We start from the raw sequence: 24065 nt of genomic DNA, 5'->3' as shown, positions 1-24065 counted from the left end.
TAAATTATACTGTTTATTTTTGATAAAGAAAAGAAACTACCCCAGTTTGCAAAAACAGAGCAACAGTTCGCAAACAGTGATGTTTATGCAAATCAATTGAATCCACTGTAAAGAGCAAGCCTATTTTGGATGATTGACACAAATATGATTGGTCTATTAGCCTATCAGTCATGCTACTGAGGTCTGCCATTATGAATCAGGCTTGATGGTTTGTGATTGGACACTAATGCATGTTGGGCTCATTAGTCCCTACTGTTCTCAGCAGATCTGTCCGTAACCAAATCAATGAATTTCACTTTTTAAAAGGACTATAACAGCTGTGACCTTTGGAGCAGCAGGGTCAATGTGATGGCAACGTCACCTCAAATTGCTTGAGATTGATTGTTAACAGAACGAGGCAGCTTCACCTGGTATCCTACCATTTGGATCCTCACACTGTTTCACAGCATCAAACACTGTCACTAACACGCAGCTGCAAACATGAATTACTTAACAAGGAAAGTTATAGTGATCTGTAGATAATGTAGAGGGCTTCAGGGCTTTATGTACATAGCCGAGGAAAATGAATCACGGGCATCCTATCCTATCCTGTAATTATGCATGCGGACACTAATTTCCCACAAGGGAGAACACTGTGTGCCTGGCCTATCTCTCCTGCACTCTTAGTGCTATGACAACACAGGGGGGGAAAAAGCCCATGCACACAGACACACACACATACAAAAACACACGGTAAACCAGAAACCAAGTGCTGCCCTCCAGGCACATCTCCAGTACACAGAAAAACTTCATTATGGTGAAACAAATGTGTCCTCAGCAGCAAATCATCCGCGGTAGAAGGTGCTCTTTTACAAACGTCTGGACTGTATTGAATTATACAGAAACTGACACTGCTGCTTAGTCCACCAGTGCTTCTGGCTGATCCTCTTGATGTGTGTTGAAAGCCCAAACAAGCTCTGAAACTCGTTTGGTCTCTAAAATGTGCTTTTGATGGTTTCCCTGAGAAACAGTGTGCGCTTCACAGAACAGGTCTGTATTTTCTCAGAAGCGGTTTGCCATGCATTACATGATCCTATTTTGAATGGTCCCCTGTGGTAATAAGGTCATTTGTCTTGTGCAAAGGAGAGGGGATCTATAGTTGTCATACTATGAGCTGGAGATAAATTTAAAAGGCTAAGACTGCGCCAATGAAAAGAATTCATGCAGTCAACCCTTTCCTCTCAGAAAACCCCCTACTGCCTGGAAACTAAAATGGATGCAATTAAAACTACAGAACTGAGTGTGGTGGTTGTTATTCAGTCACTTATTAATCTCCTGGACAACAATGGCGATCTTGCTTCTCAGGTTATGCAAAACTAATCAACTTCCTGTCTGTGTACCTTAAGTGGATTATATGCTCTTTTGTGTAGTGTGCTCATGCTCTGTTTATCTTTTGTTTCCACTTTTATGCAGCCCTTTTTAGCCAGGTTTCTCTCGGCACAAAAGATTTCAGGGTGCTTTCACACCTAACCTGTTTGGTTTAGTTAAAACGAGCAGACAACAAAACTGGAAAGAGACTGCCTGAAGACGAGGGGCTTGGTATGCTTCCAAGTGGACTCTGGGGCTATTTGTTGGTGTGAAAGCTAAACTGGCCGACCACAGGATTTGTCGCATACAGACGTGTGATTTTAGAATGAATTTAAAAGCCAAAGTACTATTAAATTCATCTGCTAAACATGAACTGCTAAGGAAGCAATCTGTATATATATATATATATATGTTGTATTTATGCTTATCATTTAGTGTGTTGTTCTTGTGTCCCACTGCGTGTATTTTTGGCAGTTCTTAAAGTGAAACATAGTGACCACAGTAAATATCTCTCTCCATCATGTTGCAGTAAAAAACAACATCCAGTTTCTACCTGGTCAACATTACACTGTACATAAAATGAATTTCAGTTGCAGTCTCATTATCAGCTATTTCTTTGTAAGCTCTTGTGACACACCAGAGAACATAAAGAAAATAAGGCACAGTAAAGTGCCGCATGACTTGCTGTCAGTTACTGGAATTTGATTTCCCCATATGGGGTCCAACCGCTGAGTTATCTGTCAGTCCATATGACTTCATGTTTACATCTCTTGGTTCATTTGTATTAAGTCAACACGAATTGGACCAGATACTGTAACAGGCAACAATCTAAGGAGGGCTTGAAGAAAAAGGGCTAAAAGAAATACATGCTGGCCACACAAAACCACACAACAAATGGCTTCTTGTGCTTCTTCATCTTCCAGTAAGTAATGTGAAAAGCAGGTGAGTCATTAATGCTCTTCTTTTTACTCTTAAAGCTTTTCTCCCTCTAATACCAAAGTGCACACATATAAAAACAAAATTGTTCAGCCACGACGGCTAATACCTGTTCTGTCATTCTCGTTTAGTAAATGGCTTAGCTCCTCTGCCATACTGCACATACTATAGCTTTTGTGGTCTACCTTGCTGCTGCAGTTATGAATAGACTCGCCATAGACCCGACCCTGTAGGCTGGCTCAGCTACAAAGCATCTTCTTCACTCTGGCTGTTTATCGTCACGCAGGCAAATTCCTCACTGCGGTTTCATGTTATAATTTTCTTGGATCAGGCAGGAATGAGTGTTTTCACAGCTATAGTGGGAATCCGATTATCATACAGGGATCACAGTCGTCATGGAAACCAAGGATGGTGCATGGTGTTAAGCCATCCCTTACACATCCTAGAACATTGGGAATTAGTGTGAAAATTCAGCTCCCTTAAAATAAAGATGTGACAAAGTCTGTCTTTCATATTAAGCACGTTCTTGAGCAACTGGCCATACTCTGAGTTTATAGGCTGCATTTGTGATAAGAACCTGTAGAAACATTGCTCTGTCACACACTTTCTTGTAATTTTTGCATGCCTTAACACACACAAAAAAAAAATCAAATATCCCATATTCAAAAGGTACAGCTGCTACTGATCACCGATGATTAATCTGTACTCTCATGTTGTGATGGAATTAATAGATATTTTCTCAGGTTTATAATTAATGGCACTTTACAGTTAATGACATACTAAACTGAATGTAATTTTCTGGTATTTATCTAAAACCAGTTTAAAGGACATTTATCTAGGCTTTTATGCACTCTGAATCTGTAAATTGTAATTAATAACATACCTCACGTAAAGGGTTATCAAAATGTTGATGCAATCTAAATTCTCTTCTCTTTCTAGCAGCCTGCAGGTGCAAATAACAGCTTGCCAGACATTTTTTTGATCATTTTTTTGTGCGTTGCACTTAATGTCTCTTTGGAACAGTTGGGATAGAACAGGCTGTAACAGCTGTTGCAATAAGGACATACTGTAGGACTGATTCAAAACAGATTCATGTTAGGGTACCTTTTTCAAGCTCATGTCAACTGCTTCCAACTGAGCATATTTTGTCCAAATTAGAGAACATACAAACAGCTGCAAACACACGCTTGCATGGACAAGTACTTTTTTTCACAAACGTGGCATTTACTTTTGATATTTGCCTCATTGTATAGACAGCAACAACTCCAGCATATAACTGTAAGGCAGGGTGATAATTTAGTGTTATCATTTATCGATTTTCAGTGGGATTGTATCTATATTGTGTTATCATTTTTCAAAATTCTTGTGTCCAAAGTTCAAGCTACTTTTACATAAAAACAAAAAAAAGCTTAAACTAGTGAGCTATTGAAGGTTTTGTATATGTGACTGTCATGGCGCAGGTAGTACAGGTAAAGTGATTTGTTGTTTAATCCGGGGCATTTAATTACCACTAAGCCTTTTGGATGTACCAGCTACCAACAGGCCTCAACATGAACTGAATGCCTCGGTTGCCAACGACGATAAAGGATGCGAGTCTTACCTGGACGCCGGCGAGTTCGACTGTCGCTCCATTTGTCCCCCCACGGCGTCGCTCACTCGCTTCTTGGTGTTGGTTTCAGTTAATTCAGATTAACAAATAAACTCAGGCAAAAACAAATAAAATACTCAATCAGGGATGGCTGTTATCATCCATTGTCCATCACGATCTTAACGAAAAGTTGCTCTCTAATATTATCTGCAACACGCCACTCTCATGCGTCCATATCACTAGTCTCTGTTTCTTGGCTTCTGTGCTCTGATTGGCTCATATTAGACAAGACCCGCCTTCTTGAAACTTGTCAACCAATCGAAATGACAAATGACAACCTGTGCTCATGATATGATCATTTATCGATTAGTTTACAGAAAATTATTGTGCAACCATTCTGATAAGCAATTAATTGTTTAAGCAATTTTTTAAGCAAAAAAAATAACTTGTTCTAACTTCTCAAATATGAATATTTGTCAAGTCCAAGTTTTCTATGACAAGTCAACAGAATATCTTTGGACTGTTTGGACAAATAAAAGCAATTTGAAGATGTCATCTTGTGCTCTGGGTGTTTTTCACTATTTTCTGTCACTTTATAGACCAAACGACTAATTAATGAATAAACAAAATAAACAGTAGATTACTCCATAATGGAAATAATGGTTGGTTGCAGCCTTAGTCTGATGTAAAGCTCAACTATGGAGCAAAGTTCATTACATTTATCATTAGTTTGATTACTTTACATGTAATTTTGCACATATGTGCCATATATGTCTATCAAGATTGGAAAAATACTCTCATAAACATTGTGATATTAGATTCTACTATATCACATGTCAATAAGGCAAGTTAAGACTGGGCTTCATGCATGTGGAAGACAGAGTCATCTAGAAAGAAAGATAAATCAAGACAGAGTATCTTGACCACGCCAGGAGAAGACAGCCATCTGCGAGCCCATACTGCAAAAAAGCTTATCTTTTAACCAAACCTCCTGAAGAGTGAAAACTTTATCTTTGTCCCATCTCTTAATCTTCTTCTTGTCGGGTATCTTTTCAAATCACATCTGCCCTGCCTTTCTTTTCTTGCTTTTTTGCATTTCCTTGACAAAACAGTTTACTATTAATACTATTAGTGTGACTTCAGACTTAATTAGAGCCTGCTGCAGCTCCAATTTATACCAGTTTATGAATTAGAAAGGCCATCCTGTTCATTACCCTCTCCAGACATTCCTGCTTCATTAATTGAAATTATCACACTATGCCTGAAAATTATCCAGTTTAGATTCCACACTATGTCATCAGAATATTTAATGACCACCTGCTTGAAAAAAAAAAAAATATGGACACAGAAATCCATTATTGCCTCGTCATCCACCAACAGTGAGCAGAGACAGAAATGTGTCTTACTGGTAAATAACGGACACAGAAAAAACACAAAATTGTGCATCTTTAGAGGGGCTGTTAATGTCCTCGTCATTCATTCTGTGGAGTGTGATATTCCGTCATGTGGTGTGGAAACACAGCTCAGGGTCGACCCTGAACCCTCGACCCCACCCGCCTTGCGCAGCGCTGTCTTGGGGCCACAAACAGCCCCCAACTCACTCTGGTAAACACAACAGTGCACAATATGCCCGTACATACAACAAAAGACATGACTCCGAGCGCTGTCACCACTCATCATGCTGACACAAAGGAGGATGCAACTCAGACACTGTGTGAGTGGTATAATAATGTGCACACAGACATGATAGCATATTTTCTGTATGCTCAGGGACAAACACATAGGCCCAGTTGAATAGGATCAATGGAGGGATCAATACAGGGGTGCCTGGTGAGCATTAGAAGCACAGAAGAGCCGGGCAATTTAAGAGCCAAATGACCCGACAAGGAAGGTCCTTGACCGGCAGGAGTGACTGGTTTCGCGGCCTTGAGAAAGAGCAGGAGCTGATAAAAGCAAGTCGTAGGAAGAGATAAATCTCTGATAATCACAGAGCGGCTATCATCTAGCATTTCAGTGTAGGCGTATGATACTGAGCGGTTTACTGCCATTTTGAGTAACATTCCTTGTAGAGGCAGATAAAAGAATACAGAAATGTGTAGATATGTAAGCATATGATCTGGCTAGCACCACACAGTGCGCTCTAAGACTAGATTCCCTCCTTAGTGCCAGTCAAGCTTACTAGAGCATGATGCTAGGCTGGATTGATTGATGGGGAAAAGGCAGGTGGGGTGGGAGAGGTGTGCAGGAGAGAAGCTGAGGTTAGACATTGTCACTGATCTGACTGCTGGTCGCAGGAAAAAAAAAGTGCCTCGAGGGCATAATTCAGCTCACTAAAAGCTCTTAAACCTTCAGCTCCGGCCCCACCAACACTTTCCTCCTCTTGTCCAGACGGAGTAAACATGGAAAGAATAATGTGACTGACATCACATTTTGTTTTCAATTACAGAGCCGCTGTAAACACTGACCTCCATTGTTTTTTCTTGTCAGTGTCAATGTTGTATTAATTTTTTCCCCCGTGTCACTTATGATACATGCACACTTTCGATGATTGTTTGCAAAACAAATTTGAAGATTGTAATCACATGTAAATTAGTATGCAATAACTTGTAGCAATTTCCATCTACTGGACATTTTGGAGATTGGACATAATAACAATTTGTACTATAGTGATAAACAAATATTAATACTCTATCTCTTTACCTCCCACAGAAAATAATTAGTGGATAGAAGAACTCTGTTAAAAAGATATCACGCAACGGTGACTTGTGATTACTGCCTATGATAGAAAAATAATCTTCAAGAGTAGACTTCTCATAACAAGACTGAAACCAATGATGTGTTATTCTGTTTCTCAATATTTTATGACTTTGTTTCCCTGTCCGTGGCTCTCAGCCCCAACTCTACTCTGTCATCTAGATGATGTAAATCTTTCAAAATGGGTCATGAATATATATTTTTATTTTTTTAAAAAGTTCAATAATTTCTTAAAACAGTTAGGCACTGTTGTTTTTAGCAAATGTCAGTCAAATAGGTGTATTTCTGGTGTATTGGGAACTACTTTCAGACATGGATTAATGTACTTTTGGTGGTCCAGTGAGTATTGTTGAACTATCTTATGTATAATGTGACAAATTGTTTCAGCACTAACTGAGATCATTAGTCAGCAGAGGAGATGAGAGATGTAATCAGGATAATCAGAGTACTAGTATCTAGATATTATATATAAAAGAAGACATTAAAACAAACTTGTACCCACAGAAAAGTTTCTGCTTTGGGATGATGCAACAAACTGCAAAACACAAGCCTGCAGCCCCAGACACCGACCAAACTAAAAGTGGTGTGACTTACCCTGTAAAAGAAGTAAAACAGGTTATCTTGGCCCCTGCACTCGCTCCCTAAAGACATTTTAGTCCTGGGAGGGTGAACTCTGACCACGCGTTGACTATTGGTGGAAACGGTAAATTAGCACTGCGTATTCAGTGAATGTCAAATTCAAGCCACTATAATCCAGCAGCTCGTTCTCTGCGAGGACCATGGCCTCTCTTGTGCATCCTGGGTAATTTGTTTCTCCAGGGGGTTTATCATATCAGGAGCCAGAGAGGTTATTTATACTGACAGTTCTAGCACAGAGAGAGAAAGAGAGGGAGGCTGGCTAAGTAGAAGAGAGAAAGAATTGATTTACACTTTGTGGAGGATACTTTCCTAATAGGTTACCGATATATTTTTAATTCAACAAAGTCTCTTGTTCTAAAAGAGTAAAATGCTAATAAACTTCCTGGGATTTTAACTTTAACTTTCCTCTCACAAGCAAACATGCTTGACAGGGTTGATAGAGGCTGTTTAACATGATATGTGATGTATAGTCTTCACGCCGAGGTGGTCTAATGTAATAGACTCAGACATGGAAGGGCAGATTTTGTTCATTTGGCTGCAAATTTCAGGAACAACGCATTCCCCCCCAAAAATTCAGTCACGACTTTTGGCAGTGGGTGAAGGTGACGACGGATGAATAATGCATCAGCTCAGTGTGCTGCTGTTAATCACAGTGATCTCACACATTGCTATATCTTTCTTCCTCCTACACACATACACACACCTTCACCTTTCTCCTCTTGTTACCTTCTGATATGAGAACAAGTGATGCGAAATCAGGTGTAGACATTAGATTGCGACAGATAAAAAAAAAAAAGGAAGAAGAAAAAAGTGAGGAGGAATTATTCTCGTACTGCCTAAACATTTCACTTTTGCCTGTGTGCTCACTTCCTCCCGGCTGACTGAAACTCATAACAATGTGCATGTGTTTTGGAGACAGCGGGGGTACTTCTCCAAAGGAAACTGAAAGGCACTGATTGCCTTTTCTTACAGGCTTTTTCAAACCAAGCCTTTGTGCAAGTCTTTGCCAAACGAATCCGCGGAAAAGGTGAATTTACGCTTGAACAGAAGCCTTTTTGCATGACCTTCTCTTTACTTCTTCACTCAGCGGGAAGAGGAAGAAACTTGAAAAGCTCGACTGTATCCGCGACGCTGCCTTTTTTCCCTCCTCAGCCTTTGCAATCACGATGACATAAATCAAAATTCTGCACATGAAAAAGGCGTTCATTTACACGGATGTGTATTCATGTCAAGACTGTAAGCCCTGTAAGACACATCTGTAATGGGATCTGTTTCTCCCACAGTGCATCCCAACGATGGGGTAGCTGATAATGTACTCCCAAGTGGACATCTAAGATCAGTGATTACCCTCCATTTACCACAGCCTACTCTCCTTCAGGGCATGTCGATGCATCAAAGGACAGGGTTTGGAGAAAATGCCTGATTTGAAGATAACCTCCTGGCTTTTTCCTTTCTGTGACAGCCTTTTAACGTGATAGATCTTTTAATTGCAGTTAACCGGGAGTGACCGGAAGGTTACGGAGAGAACCGATGACCCTTGTAAACAGAAAGGGTCACCACTGGAAATCCGAAGACAGAAGTGTTTTGTCCTCGTTGTTGTTCATTGGTTGGCAGTGTGAAAAAGACGCTGGTCAACAGAGGAGGCTCTAAAAGTTGGTTTTAGTTCACCAAGAAGGAAAGTCAACAAACACTGTACTTAGTAACAGGGGCCTTTCAGGTGGGACAAGGTCAGTAGTCTCCACACAGCATCTGAATTTTCTTTAGCCAGCCACATCCTGAAAACTGTGGGTAATACTTTCCCTCATCTACATGTAAATGATATTTTACAAAAGAGAATATGATGTATGTATTTGAACCGATTAAAGATGTGAAAATAATAAAATAAGATAGAAATATTATGAGATAGATGAGTTTAAACAAGCATTTATATGCTGCTTTAATTTAAAATAACACCCACACACCTTTTGGAGTTAGTGCTGTGACTACATTAAAACCAATGGACAAGTTTTAATAGTTAGACCTTCACGAAGCATTAAAGGTTTTTAAGAATTTATTATAATGTTGGATTGCCTGACTGCTTTGAAAGTAGGGAGATTTTCAAGGTTTTACATGCTGTATGATGTACCTGGATTATGTTATGAGGGTGTTCATTTTGAAAAAGACTACGATAAAAAAAAAGACTTGAGTGATACATGACTGATACAAGGCTTGTTAAGAATTCATCCCAGCTTGTTTTTCCTGTTTTATAACAATAAAATTTGCACTTTGCCCTCATCATATCAATATTCAGGATTTTCTGATGATAATATTTCTGACCCAAGAAATTATATGGCTGCCTCTCCATTACTGTGAGCTTTGATATTGTTTTAAGGAAAACTTTGCCAATTTTTAACCATCATTACAATGTGGGTAGTATATGCAAATGAACAATGTTTAATGTCCCTCCATATTGCCTGCAAACAGAGCTCCCTGCTCATTTGCCAGCAGAAGTCAGGCGAGTGTTGCAAAATGCATCATCCGTGACTTTGTAGATCTGCCTTGGACTGCAAACTATGTTTCACATTGTCTGTAGTGGTGCCTTCAAGGACGGTAAAATGTGGGTCTCCCAAAACACTCCCGTCTACCGTGTGATGCTAGTGATAGGGAAAAGCAGACACTAAAATATCATACGACGAAATACTTTTAAATAACAGTATATTTGGAGGAGAACTAGTTTCATGATTCAAGGACGAATATCGTGCTGTTGAATCAGACACAACAGGGTTTTGAAGAGGAAGCGACCACCGGAGCGACGTTACAGCCGCAGCTTTACTTCAGCTGCTGAGTTTCTCTGTGATTCCTAACAAACACTAACACTTACACAAACAACTAGTTTTACAATATAATGTCGGAGCAGAGATGTTCCGCAACTATTACAACTTAGGAGGCCGAATATAGTGCTGTGGAATCAGACACAAATTTTCCCACTGATTAATAAACTCATGACAACACCGGTGTTATCGGTTACACCGGACATTTTACAAGATGAGATCTTCATCAATGACGCTCAATATCTGTAGAGCTATTACTTTGATCTTTAACCCCTTACTTAAGAGTTAGTTATGGTGGGCTTCGGGCTGCTGCCAGCGGGTCGTCCTCCATGTACAGCCGGTCTGTGACGCACACAGATGCATTTAATGAACGCGGGCGCTGATACGCGAAAATGAACTAAATGGGTTTTATTTCTATTTAAAAAAAGCAAAATGACGATGGTGGTGGCAGGCAAGTAATGTAATCGGTATATGCCTGAACATCGTATAACATCATTAACCCTGACTACCACGGCAAACCTACAAGTCATAGGGCACCAAATTCAAAAATAATTGCACATTTCTACTACATAGGTGACCAAGTTTTAAGAAATCATCATATTCACAGCGGTGAATTTTCCCTTTAAAGCTTAAACTTTTCAAACACTGACTTTGAAGCTGACACCCAGATCAAAGAACAACAACCCAGGTGATGAGAAACAAGAGATTGGATGATTTATGGTGTCTGATATTTTATTACCACGAAACAAAATAGTCCATCATCCAACATCTGTCCAACCCACCAACTTGTTGAACTTGTTCCAACTTGTTGAACTTGTTCAAATGACAGAGAGTTCTAAAATACATTTATTCATTTTATTCCCACCCATTATCCTCATTCTGCATTCTGTCAAACACATCGCTTGGTGCTTCAACAACAGAAAACCAGTGGGTTGTTGCTATGCAACAATTAAACATGTTTGAGGTGTGCTACTCTCCAGTTTCCTTTTACTTTTCAGTAACCTGTGCTGAAAAGAACTTCACTTTCATGGTGCTGTCAGCTTTGTCCTCTTCCCTCTCTGTAAATAGAGGTCTCTGGTGAATATTCAGCCTTCTGCGGAGTCAGAGATGTAGTGATAAAAAAGTAGCTCTTTTTTTTCCCGCTCAGATCACAGCAGACAGCACACTGATTTACACAGCGCAGTGACAAGGACAACGGCTGCAGCATACCGACATGGAAAATATATTCTTACTCCATCCCAATCCGTCTTCCTTCATCCCTTTCTGCCCAATTGATATCACCTCTCTCCTCATGTACCCCACCTTCTGCCGTCAATGTTTCTGCTGCCCGACATCAGGGCTTCTGTGCTACTAGGTGGGTTTATTGATGGGATTTGGATGACTTCAAGATGAACGGACTACCTTCCAGCGGTGGCGGTGGCTTCCGTGGTCAGGTCAGAAGGGAAAAGCACCTATGTGAACTCTCCCCAGCCTCGCCTGTTTGACACAAGAAAATTAACTTGCAGTGGCAATGTTCCCAGCTCTAGCTAACACATAACCTACAGAGACAAGGACATCTCATAGAGAAAAATGACCACACCTTCGTTTTACGCCGTTGACAGTTGGCGAGGCAGAGCAGTGATGCGGGGCGAAAGGGGAGGAGACTGAACGAATAAATGCCTCAAGGTTCATGACAGCGTTGAGCCGAACGGACACAGTAACACGTGTGTTCGCCTTTTTTCCGGACTGCGTTATTAACACACCAGTGGAAAACACTTAACTCATGCCTATTCAATTATGCTAATGCGTACATATACAAATGACCCTGGTTAGTTATTAGCTGTCTCAATTAGGTGACATGAGTATGGGGTTTCAGAAGTGAGAGAGAGAGAGAGAGGGGAGTGACGGGTGGTTTGCTGTCCACTGGTGATAACAGAGGCCTTGGGGCAAGACTTGTGCTGCTTTTATTGTTTCTGTCGGCTGCGGGGGCGTGGGGGGGGGGGGGGGGGGGTGGGCGCTGGAGATCCTCTGTACTTGGAGGACATGCAGCGAGGCACAAAATCAATGTCATGCTGAGTTTATGTATGCATATTTGTGTGGACATGGTGTGTGCATGTGTGAGGGTAAACGCATGTATAGAAGTCTCTCTTATCTTTCTAGCTTCACCAGTGTATCAATGCGGCGATGAGGCTCTGAGTGGCCACGTCTAACGTTTCCTGTGAACTCCATCACTACAGATCAGAGAGCAGACTACAGTAAGCTTTCATCTAACTGCCTTTACAGAAGTAATATATTTTCATGAAAGATTACTCACCCCTCTTACTGTGTTCACCGTTATCACACAAAAGATGTAAAAATACAATTAATTCAACCAATTAATTTATTCATGAACGTCGATGATTTGCAACCAGTGACGAACACACAAACACACACGTGTTACTGTAGCAACAAGTGTACTAAATTTTCGATTAACCAATAAATCTGAATCATGAAGCTGTGGTTTTAAAATGCTTTGCACGTATATACATAGTAAAACCATGCATTAAAAGGAATAAAAAGGATCGCCGATGCCATAACTGACTCATGCATCACATTTATTAGAGCCATAGCAGATTAATCACAATGATTTGTAGTGTGAAATGAAGCATGTTGCTATGGGAGAGAACGTTCTTCTTGGGTTTGATACACTAACGCTGAGCAGGGCAAAGCTGAGGTGAAAAAAAAAATGCTTGTACGATATGTCAAGATTTGTGTCTGCCAACTATTGCTGAATGTACAGTTGGGGTGGAGTAGAGGCCATTTTACTTAGATATAGCTGTTTTTATTTGTGTGCATAAATCATACACCACACAAGCAAGTAACTAAACAAAACATGACTCCATAAAGTCAGTTTTTCACACACTGCCGGTATAACAGCCACTGAAAGAGAGCAGACAAGTCTTAACTGTTTATGTTGTAGGTGTGAAAGTTTATAATAGTAAGTATTGGTTGAACAGTTGGATATTTGCATCTTGAACTCAAGACTGTTTTCTTTTAGAGTAAATTTCCGTTTTTGTGTGACTGTACATTGTCTGCCAAGTTTTTTGGTTCTTATTTTCTAATATATCTGAATGTCAGACATTGAATGGCAGACTGCGTAAACACCAGGGACAACAATGGAAATGAGTCCTGCGGCTTTATCATTCTATCCCTGACAAAGCATACGTTGTACTTTTATAAATATATGTGAATGTTGTCAATAAACCAAATCAAAAAAATCTCTGCCCACCTTCCCATTCACTTGAATGAGAAAAGTGCATCCAAACTTTTGACTGGTGCTGCATATCTTCATTGACTGAACTTTAGCTATTAAAATCATGGATCTACAGAGTACTAGGAGATTAAGCTATAGGAAAGAACATCGTGAGTATCCCTGACTGCAAGCCAACACAGAACTGTGAACTGTATGCACTGTGGCGAAGCAGCATGTATCCTGTTTGTAAGCTTTACTGGTTTGCCGTTCGCCAATTTGGCAACTGTTGTAATATCATTAGCCAGGTTACCTGGTTAATTACTGAGCACTATTGCCCGTAGACTCAACTGACAGTCAGTGTTGGTTCGTAAATAAACAAAACAAATAGATTAAGGCTAGTAAACAGTCAAACACTACTGTGCCTGCTCCTCAGCAACAGTGCCTTCTGCAACCAAAATGTAAAATCTGTCATTCCCCACAGTGTATTATCTAATCACCGTATGAATCATTTTTACAAACAAGGCAATATCCTCTATCATTTCCCTTTTTTGAGATCGTAAGCTTGCGGTATGTCTCATTATTTTTACCTTCATCCCTAAAGCTTCCCTCCCTGTCTGATCCTTTGTCATCTCGACTATGTGGACTGTTGGTGCTGTCCAGAAGAGGTGGTGCTGAAATTTCACACTCTTCTACTTGTTTCCACAGGAGCGCTGTCCATGGTTCTGAAACAGCGCTGCATGGCCCGAGCAAAGAGGCTCTTCCCACAGAGAAGAAAATATGAATTTTGCTGGCAGGATGGGTGGAGTGGCATGGACCTTGTCTGTCTGTAAGAGGCAAACAAGGCAGAGCAGGCAGGGAGCTCCACGCCCTGTTTGCTTCAGAGCTGTCACATGTGACAGCGTCATCTACAAAGGGATGGGGGGATTGAAGCCTGAATACATCCCTTAGATGGATACAAAACTGCCTGTTTGGGACTTAATGGAATACTGCCTGTCTCTAAAAGTATGATCTCAGTAATACCCATTTTGCTCACATGTTTGAATGTCTGTGGCAGCCAGTTGCATTTTTGACACACCAAATGACAGCACGTATGCTGCCTTTCAGCAATCAAAAGCATTTCCTGTTCTTTCAACCCCTTTCCTTCATGCCTGTGTTTTATAATTCAGATCAACACATTGTGAATGTGCATCCAGTTGGATGTTGTGTGAAAAGAACGGCTGATCCCTGCTCATGTGAGGCCAACCTCTCTCCGTCCTGTCTTTCCCTGGAGTAGAAAAGCCAGCCAATCAGAGTGGATGAGGCAATGAGTCACAGAGAGAGCGGACTGCATCCAGTGGACCGAAAGGGGCTGCCGCTCTGGGCAGGAAAGCTGTAACCTCCATGGATGGAGTGATCCCGTCAAAACTCTTGTACACACCAACACCCACACACACACACCGGGAAAATAATGTAGATTTACAAATTCATTCTTTTTTTGCTGAAAATGTCAACTTAATGTCAAAAGTATCATTTTCCCTTGCTCCATAACACATCTTATTAGATTTATGAGACAAGTCATTACTCTCAGATATTGCTACGCCTTAATAACTCGCCAAACACCCACCGTGACACTGCAAGGTTGTGTGAAGGTCAGCATATTGCCTGGATCCAAATCCACCTCAGGCTGAGCTGTGTTTAAGCTTCATAATGGTATAGTACAGTACATGTCACTCAATGCTGAACAGCCGTTAGATAAACAAAAACACTGTATGAATGGGGTGTGTGAATGTGTGCCAGAGACGCTCATTAACTATTGATGCAATGGGAGATCTCACAGATGGATACACATCACACACACACACACACACGCACGCACAACAGTTGTCGAATCACATGACAACGCCAGTGGTTGCAATATTTTCCAAGAAAAACGATTAAATTGTCCTCAAAGAGAACAAAGTAGATTAAATAGCTCCTGTAAATGACTTGAGATTTTACGCATAAATTGAATGGTAACAATGGCTTCAATGTAAGAGGTGAGCAGACTGTTCAGCTCCACTATTGGACATACAAATCCATTTTTCAAGGAGCTACAATGGTACAGTGGATGTGAATAGGATTTATTGGACCTTGCTGGAGAATAAAGGATTTGGAAGGTGGTGGAAAAATGGAGTCAAAATGGAACTGAAATCCAGCTGAATTGGTTTTGCGTTTGAAAAGACTGAAGCTACGTGTTGGCTTTCATGGCTTGTTTCAGCACAAGACAATGGAATCAAATAGACAGATGTTAGGGTATTTGAAGCTCCACAATCTACCAACCTTCACCTCTTTCATGTTTCTAAATGAGAGAAGGAAAGAAGGAAATAAAAAAAAGAGTGCAAATGTTATTTAGAACAGAGAGGCTTTGTTCAGCCTCTGGCCTCCTAGTCTGTCTTTGTTTAATCGGAAAGGGAAGTTTACTGTACGTCAGCGTGGTAGGAGGGAGGGATGGGGAGGAAGAGAGATCGACTAGTTCATTTCAGTTGAGGCTGAGATAATGAGGACGGAGTGGGAGAGAAGGAGAGATAAGGGATGACAAAAGGGGAAATGACAAACAGCAGGGAAGGCAGTGCGGTGATTCGATTACAGTGTAACTTCTCATTAAATGACAAAGAAAGAAAGCCATGTGTTAGGATGCTACAGTATCTTACCGTAGATACTCTACTGCCAAATACGGCGTGGCTTTTCTCTCTCTTCTGTAGGGGAATAACCGTCTCTACTGGCTACACTGCTGCCACCGATGCCACGCTGAGCCCGAGGAGCAGCCGTTGATCTGGAGCTCGGCCTAACCCTCCGTGGGAGTCTTGCTTATCCCCGCCTGTCACTAATGCAATGCTATCCTATCAGCAGCTCTACATCCACATCAAGCCGGGTCACACTTATAAACATGTAGAATTGCTTACACACTAATATTCTGACCAGTTTTCTAGGAACTCCAGGAGGAAAATAAGTCTACTTAAAGAGAAAACATTATAGCTGTAACACTTTTTTATTCATATCAGGAACTTTGAGGGCAAAGAAACAGCTGAAAAACAAACAAGTAAGACGGAAAAGTGTTTCCACTCTTTCCAGTTTCTCCAAAATTGATCCAATCTTTGAAATTAGTTTTTTTTCCTCTTTCAGTAATCCCCTTTGTCATTGTGAATCTGACATCCCCTGACATCTGTCATCCTGGATGAGCTGCTACCCAAAAGACACTTCCTCCTCCTCCTCTTCCTTCGCCATCCGACCTGACTCTTCCAATCACAATTACATTACGGTGTCCTGAGAGCCATATTTGCTGACATGCTCACACACATGTGCACACGTCAAAAAACAGCACGTTCTCTCCATCTCAACCAGGCATGACATATAAGATTTTCAAAGCACCAAACGGAGGTGAGAGCTCAATAGTAAAGGAATATCTGACTGTATAACCATGCTGTAACCACGTTTTGTTGTTTTGGTTTTTTTCCTTCTCTTACCTGGCAGCACGCTTTCTTCCCTGGGTCCTCTTCACAATCCCAGGAAGGGGGTTCAGCTTTTAAGTTCTGCTTTTGCTGAGGGACCTCGATGTGGCACTTTACGAAGAAAAAAGGAAAGAAAAAGAAAAAACAAAACGCTCAGAAAGCGGTGTCCCTTTTTTTTTTTTCACACGACGGCTCTGGAAGCACTCACGATCACACACTCAAACACCCAGTCAACAGCTCCGGCAAGCTCGCAGCTCGCTATTCCTTCCCTCTCTCTCTGTCCGTGACACTCGCCTCCTCTCTTCCCGCCCACCTACTCCAGCCCCCTCCCCCAACTTCTCTCTCTCTCTCTCTCTCTCTCTCTCTCTCTCCCTCGCTTGCTCTTCTTCTGTCAGACAAAATGCACACATCCCCTCTATCTCTCAGCTCACTATTTTCTGACATTTTCCCCACCCACTCACACCTTCTGCTCCATGAAAACAAATATCAGTCAGAGGTACTATTACATGTGCATGTCTGCACATCATCAACAAACTTATTCTTGGTTTATGGAGCATTTCAGAGGAGATTTGGTCTTGGAATAAGACAAAGCTCCTCGTGAAAACCTAATAACATCAGATGATTAATGAATAATGGCAATGAGGCATTCATGCTGTATATAATTACACTCCTGACTCCCTTTTTAAAGCCATCACCCAGACTCTCAGCTGCTCATTCACATTTATTCTTCTTTATTCTCTCCTCTCCATCTTTCTGTCTCACTCCACCTCTTCCCGTCTCTCTCTCTCTCACACTGGTGTATTTCATGCTGCTCACGTCCCATTCTTCAGACAGCTAGTCAAGGGCATTCCCAGAGTAAGTGTATGCTAATGCTCTGCCTCAAGGAGCTGCCTGGCGTCCCCTCGACTCTTAGCCCGACCAGATGTGGCACCTGGCTCTCCCAGGGAGGGGGTAGCAGATGCAAAGGGAAAAGAAGGACCGGCAGCAAGAATCTGCCAAACAGTAGAGTCTCATTTGACCACTAGTATGGACATAGTGAGGCCAACAGTACCTGACCTGATGGAGCTGTGGATGTTTAATGGTGCTTTATTGGCATGGAATGCAAAAGCACTTAAGCGCACTGCCAGCTTCAGTCTTCAGCCATGAGACCGATGTTTTTTTTTTATAGATGCATTCATAGAGTCTCAGTCACAGGGTTGTTGACTCATTAAGTCAGATGAGCTGACCATGAGTTATAGCCTGGCACAGAGTAATGCAGCATACATCCAGAGAAGAAATTCAAAGGTGGAGCCATGTTTTAAGTTTTATTACTGGAAAACCTGGCAGAGATTGTTGTTTTTATACCAGGCAGGATGCAGACCAGTATAGAGAGGTTTCTATTAATACCATTAATGCCGACATGATACCTCACATCCTGTGCCATTACCAAACAATATTTTTTTAGATACTTTGGGGAATAGAAACGTGTTTTCCCACAAATTCTCATCCTTATTCAATTGACAAGTTGAGCCAAATTTCTCAAATGTTAAACACTGTCTAAACACGAGCAGCCATGCAAGATGTTTGTCAAAATAAAAAAGCTTAGCATCCCTACCTGAGGCTAATTCACCATTTGCTTACCACATGGTAATTGTGTGCACTGCAGCAAAGTAACGCTTTTGCTGCTTGCATGTTTAACAGGAAAAACTATTCCCTGGTTAGGCCATTCTTTCGAGCTTGTCCAATTAGGTTCCTTGCAACATTTATCATACCCCAAATTTATGAATTAAAGCCAATCAAAGGCACACAAACAGAGAGCCTTGATTAATGGTAATAATTTGGGGAATAAAGGAGACATGTTTACAGGAGACTGCTAGACAGTGCTGCATTTTGAGTCACTGAGTCATTGGGTGGTTTATTTATAGCATTTAGAGTCTGTGTGTCCTGTCAGGACATCCTCATTGTGGATGTAGTCCAGTAATTTGTCTGTATTGCAGTGCATCAATATTATCGAAATCAATACTGGTGATGGCTTTGACAATAGTAACTCCTTTGATTCATTTTAGTCTTCTGAATGCTTATTAGAGTAATGCACTTATTGTATCCTATATCAGTAAAAGTAGTAATACTTAGTGCTGAATAGATGGACTTACAGTACATTTACTCTCAAAACTTTTTAATATTTTAATAACGTTTAGTTTGAGTGACAAAATCATTTCAGATAAAAGCAGAAAAAAGAGAACATTGAAGAATCAGGCTTCATAATCCTACATGGCTCAAATTCATGTACTCACACTGACAGAATTCAGATTTTTTGTACCACCAGAGTAGCCCTGCACAGTTTGTGCTTTGGTCATTATCATGTTATAGTATCTGTGCCATGTCTAGCACTATGTTACATAACGTGTACCATGGCAGAGGCATATCACAGCTTTGTTCTGGGATGTAGCTACATTTTCGTCATATAATATGTACATTTATTGAAAAGGCAGAGTTTCAAAGTTTTGATTACGAACATCAGCAGCGGGATACATGCCTGGTAGTTCGGACCAAACCTGAGAAGTGGATTGCAATCAAGTCCATTAATCTGTAACACTAAAACTAGGCCATACTGAAAGCTTAACAAGAAAAACAAAAGTTTTTACTGTAATCTATGATTAAGAGATCTACAGCACCCTGCTGGTGTGTTTGTCGTCTCTGTTTCCTGTCTGCCCTTCCAGCCACAATCAGCCATGCACTCATTTCCTTGATGGGTCATCTCGCATCCAATCAATCCTCCCCCCCAGGAAAATCCTTGAATTTACCTTGTTTGTTTGCTTCTTTTGTCTACGGATTAATCATGAGCCTGGTATCCATTTTCATACTCTACAGTTTAATCTGTCTACTACACTCATTTGCGAGATGCTGGAGGAAAGGACGGCTGCTGCAAACTGTAACTCTGAGAGATATACAACCGTGGGCATGAACAGATGTTAAAATGCATGATGTATGTGCAGATGTGTGTCGATGGAGAGACCCAGTGTGTAAATAAAGTTCACGGGCTGATATAGCACAGTGAGACACATGGCACTGTTGACAACACACACATACATAAAGGCTTACAGACATACAGGCAGGGCAGAGGCAAAGCAAACAGGGAGTCTGTGTTAATGATTACCAACTAACACCCTGCCTGGACACTGCACAGCTTGCTCTTCTGTACATAAGCTTTGGTTCAGTTGCTGTGTGTGTGTGTGTTACGTGTATTGTGTTGTGTGGCCATAGAGGGGGGGCGATTATTGGGTAAGGTGATGTGCCTGGAGCAGATTTGTGGCCCAGCAGTCATATGGTTCAACCCTAATGAGCAGAGGAAGAAGTGCAACCATGCTGAGCGGTGCAGGCCATCCTCTATAGAGAATATTGTTGTCTATCCCAACGAAGTCGGCCAAACACACATCTCAGCACTGCAGAGGTCATTCGCTATCGCAGCCAGGGGTTGGAAATTGCCCACCTCCAACACCACTGAGCTTATCTCCCCTGCAAACGTAAACTGGCTGGAAGATAATAGTTTTGGCCAAACACTCTCTCTGAGAAAGAGAGTGAACACTCCGGAAAGTCTCCATATGAGTTGTTTTGAGATTAATGGCTCTCTGAACAGGAAAAACCGGCAGCTGTGAAACCGCTAATGATTGAACTGGATCTCTGGGTGCACATTTCTGCCCTCCGTGGACGTCACTGAGCTGTAAAGGTGCAGCAGATATCCGTGTATGTTAAAACAACAACAAGATGCATTCAAAAACTCAAGAGATGAAGATTTATGTAGCATGAACATGCTATTCTCTGCTGCAGAGAATCAATATTTCCTCTACTAAATGGAAACCTTCGAGTGGTCACGTGTCTCGCATCCAGAGTCCATTAAATTCTTATTTCACTTTAGCTACTGGAGTACTAGATACTATTTTGTAGTGCATGTGTGTATGAGTGTGTTGAAAGGATTGAGTAAACAGTCTCACCACAAGGCCCATTAGCATTAGCCCAGTAGCTGCTCTGAAGTGTTTATTACTAGATGGAGTTCACCAGTTGTCATGCTAATGTAGATGTTTAAATTTCCATTTTGTTTCTGAGTACTACTTCCATGGTGGCCTGAAAATATAGCTTCAAAGCTCCAGAACAGCTACAACACGGACCCTGTAGTGAGATTCTTTTCTCAGCTGCTCTTCCTAAGGTCAAGAATGAACTTTGAACCTCAAGTTAAAAGATGTCACAGTCACAGTATAGCCTAGAGACAGGTGACTTCTGAGAAATGCAACACAGAAATACCACTTAGAGAGGATATAACATGCTTTTTGTGATTTTCTGTTATTTATATACTGTTATGATGTCGAATGTTTATGTCAAACATAGCTTAAGATCCAAAACATGAGGTGTACATATGTAAAAATGTCCTTGGGCTTGTCCTTGTGATGATGTCAGACAGTTTGGGCAACGCCCACAAACGACCATCTGTTCTGTAGCCTTTGTTGCTAAGGTTGTGTCTTTGTTTATTTGCGTTTGCCACTCACATATTTCGGATTGGATTTGGGCTCGAGCATGTACAGATGTACAGTACCAGTCAAAAGTTTGGACACAATGGGAAAGTGTGTCCAAACTTTCGACTGGTGCTGTATTTGAGAAGCTTCCACTTTGAATAAAGAGCAAGAAAAAGAGGGGCTGCATAAAGAGACAGTATAAGTAAAAGTTACTACAAGGAACTTTCATTTTGTGTTGATTTTAGGGGCCCTTGTGGACAAAAGTTGTAGTGTTTTCCCGAAATGAAGACTGCATCTCCCATGAGCACCGCTGCCTTGTGTCATAAAGATCTGGCTAGCGTGTGCATTTGTTTTGGAAGCGAGTCAAAGAAAGATGCCATTTATTTTTAACACTATTTTTCTTTTTTCAACACAGCTGTTTACTGGATGCATAGTGATGAGGTTATACATCTATTTGTGGCTATGTAAGATTGATAATTGTAATATGACGATGGTGAAGCAAAGTAAACTTTGTTCTAGTATCGTTCATACACCTAGTTTACACGTAAAGCTGCATTCACACTAAATCTGGTTGCAGACATTTAGCATAACTATATAGAAACAGTCAATCTTCTCCCTGATGGTCTTGTTTGCTTATGTAGGTCATATAGATGCGTCAGAGGCATCATGAGACTGTTTCATAACTAGCTACAAGTTACTTATAGTAACTTTAAATAATTGTAAATCATGCAAAGATATTCCAGCAGAGCCCAGAATATAAATATAGATATATAGATCTGGAAATGTGCATAGCATCCCCTTTTACATCATAGATGGAGACTGATAAATAAAATGTTGAATGTAACCAGTTGTTCCCATAGCAGGATGGAGTGCTAGTTATGAGCCATAATTGTGTTAAATATACCAATGATCATTTCAATGTCATTTAACAAACTATTCAGTATAGGATAAATCTTCCACTTCTCAGTTATGACTGACAGAAAGCTGATCCAAATGTAACACTGACTGAAATTCAACAAGAGTCAACACCTTCTAAAGCATCTACGTCAACACCCCTGTAAAGAAAAACAAACAATCATTATTCCTTCTCCTCGCGACAGAAACCTTCATCATCTCAGTTTTTTGCGTAGGAGAACGGAAGTGGCACTTTTTCAACATTTCAAAAGAACCAGACAAGGAACATGACCAGAAAAAGCAAGAAGAAGAATGAAAAAAAAAAGTCAAAGCAGGGGCCTGTCAGTGTTCAACCTAGATGGAACGAGAGAGGAAAATGAAAGAGGAGAGAGATCAACCGGGTGAAAGAGGAACGAAAAGGGCGAAATGGCATTTAGAAGAAAAAAAGTGATGAAATAAAAGGATATGGGTGAACAAAAAGGGACAATTTCCCAAATGTCAGGAGCATTTGAATGGTCACCTTTGGACACTGCAAATCACTGGTCTTATTCAACCACTAAGAGAGAGGATGAGGAGCTTCAGGACTGGAAGTACGTACTGTAGCTTTTATAACTCATCTATACAAACCTTTAATGGCTAGACTAAACTGTACACAAATTGTGCTACATTTAAATGACCATCTAAAAGGTAATAATTACTGTCATTGTACTATTGCAATGTTAAAGGATCATTAAGTGACATTGAAATCTTATGTACAGTATCTTCTAATTAACACTCTTTCCTGCTCTGGGAGCCACTAGTGACATTTTATTTATTTGTCTCCATCTGTGATGTTAAGCGGCATTTCTGCATTTCTTCCAAAAAAAAAAAAAAATCTGTATCTCCCCTTTAATGCCTTCAAATTGTATTGCTTTGATCCACCCAGAGTATCCAGTGCTAATTCTCTCTGAGACAGAGACATGCACTTCCAAATGGAGGAAAGCAGCCCTAATTACAGCTGATGCTCTCATTTAATCTCTCTCTGATTCTCTCCCCCCCTCATCCTCTCTCTCTCTCTCTTTCTCTTTCTCTCTCTCACTCTCTGTCTCTCTCTACCGCAGGCAGGAAGCTGCCACGAATCACTTACAGCTTTATCGGCGGATAAGTGGCTGTTCAAATATGGAGCTATTCAGAGAACTCTTTTCAATACACACAGGTGCTCCTTTTCACCACCATCCGGCTTCTCTCACTTACACACACACACATGCATGATGCAGATACTGTACATAAACTCCACACACGCACACATATACATGCACAAACATGCACGCAGTTACACACACACACAACACCTGCTGGGGTCAGTAACACTTGCCAATGCCACTGATGTCACACAGATGTTTGGCTGTCATCTGAGGTCACAAGAGGAGCGGAGGAAGACCAAGGAGCTGCTTGTTTGCCCTAAATTTTCCATTTTTAAATTGCTAACAGCTCCGGCGGGTTTCTTCGGTTACTTAAAGGAGCATCACCGTGGTTTTTAATGTTTTATCCAATCAACTACAATTTGCATACGCTTACTTCATCAGCATATAATAAGCGTTTGATTTTCCAACTTCTAGACAGCTATTCTCCAATCATTGTAATGTGTTATCAAAGTCATATTTGTTACTTTCATTATATGTATTATTATCTTGTCAAGCTAAATTATCATGGTATGCATTTCATATTGTAAAACATATTGCTGGTGAACACAGAAATTTGGTTACAATGTGAAAATGGTAATTTCTTGCATGAATAGAGTTGCCAGAGCATCTTTGAATTAACATACTAGGAGCGTCTTCAAAACAACATCCAATTAATTGCATTAATTAATCTTTTCGGCCATTTTGGGGCAGTGCCACTATTCACTGTGTCTTTAGGTCTCTTTTGGTCTTCTGAGGAAAATATCCGGCT

At 40.8% G+C, this 24065-nt stretch overlaps 1 protein-coding gene across 14 annotated transcripts in view; it reads right to left on the bottom strand.

Annotated features, from left to right (window-relative positions):
• Window positions 1-24065, bottom strand: part of syt1a (synaptotagmin Ia) — a 204509-nt gene that overhangs the window by 81140 nt on the left and 99304 nt on the right. For 13 of the 14 annotated variants that reach the window (XM_042403757.1, XM_042403755.1, XM_042403767.1 and 10 more), the window contains one exon: window positions 16768-16863. The exons of the other annotated variant lie outside the window; for it this stretch is intronic. The gene's annotated coding sequence lies outside the window, so the exon portion shown is untranslated. The remainder of the gene's footprint in view (window positions 1-16767; window positions 16864-24065) is intronic. 14 annotated transcript variants of the gene reach the window in all.

This window comes from Thunnus maccoyii, chromosome 23 (assembly GCF_910596095.1).
Source record: "Thunnus maccoyii chromosome 23, fThuMac1.1, whole genome shotgun sequence".
NCBI classification, from domain to species: Eukaryota; Metazoa; Chordata; class Actinopteri; order Scombriformes; family Scombridae; genus Thunnus; species Thunnus maccoyii.
Note: the sequence above shows the minus strand (reverse complement) of the source record. Positions and strands in the feature narration are given on the sequence as shown.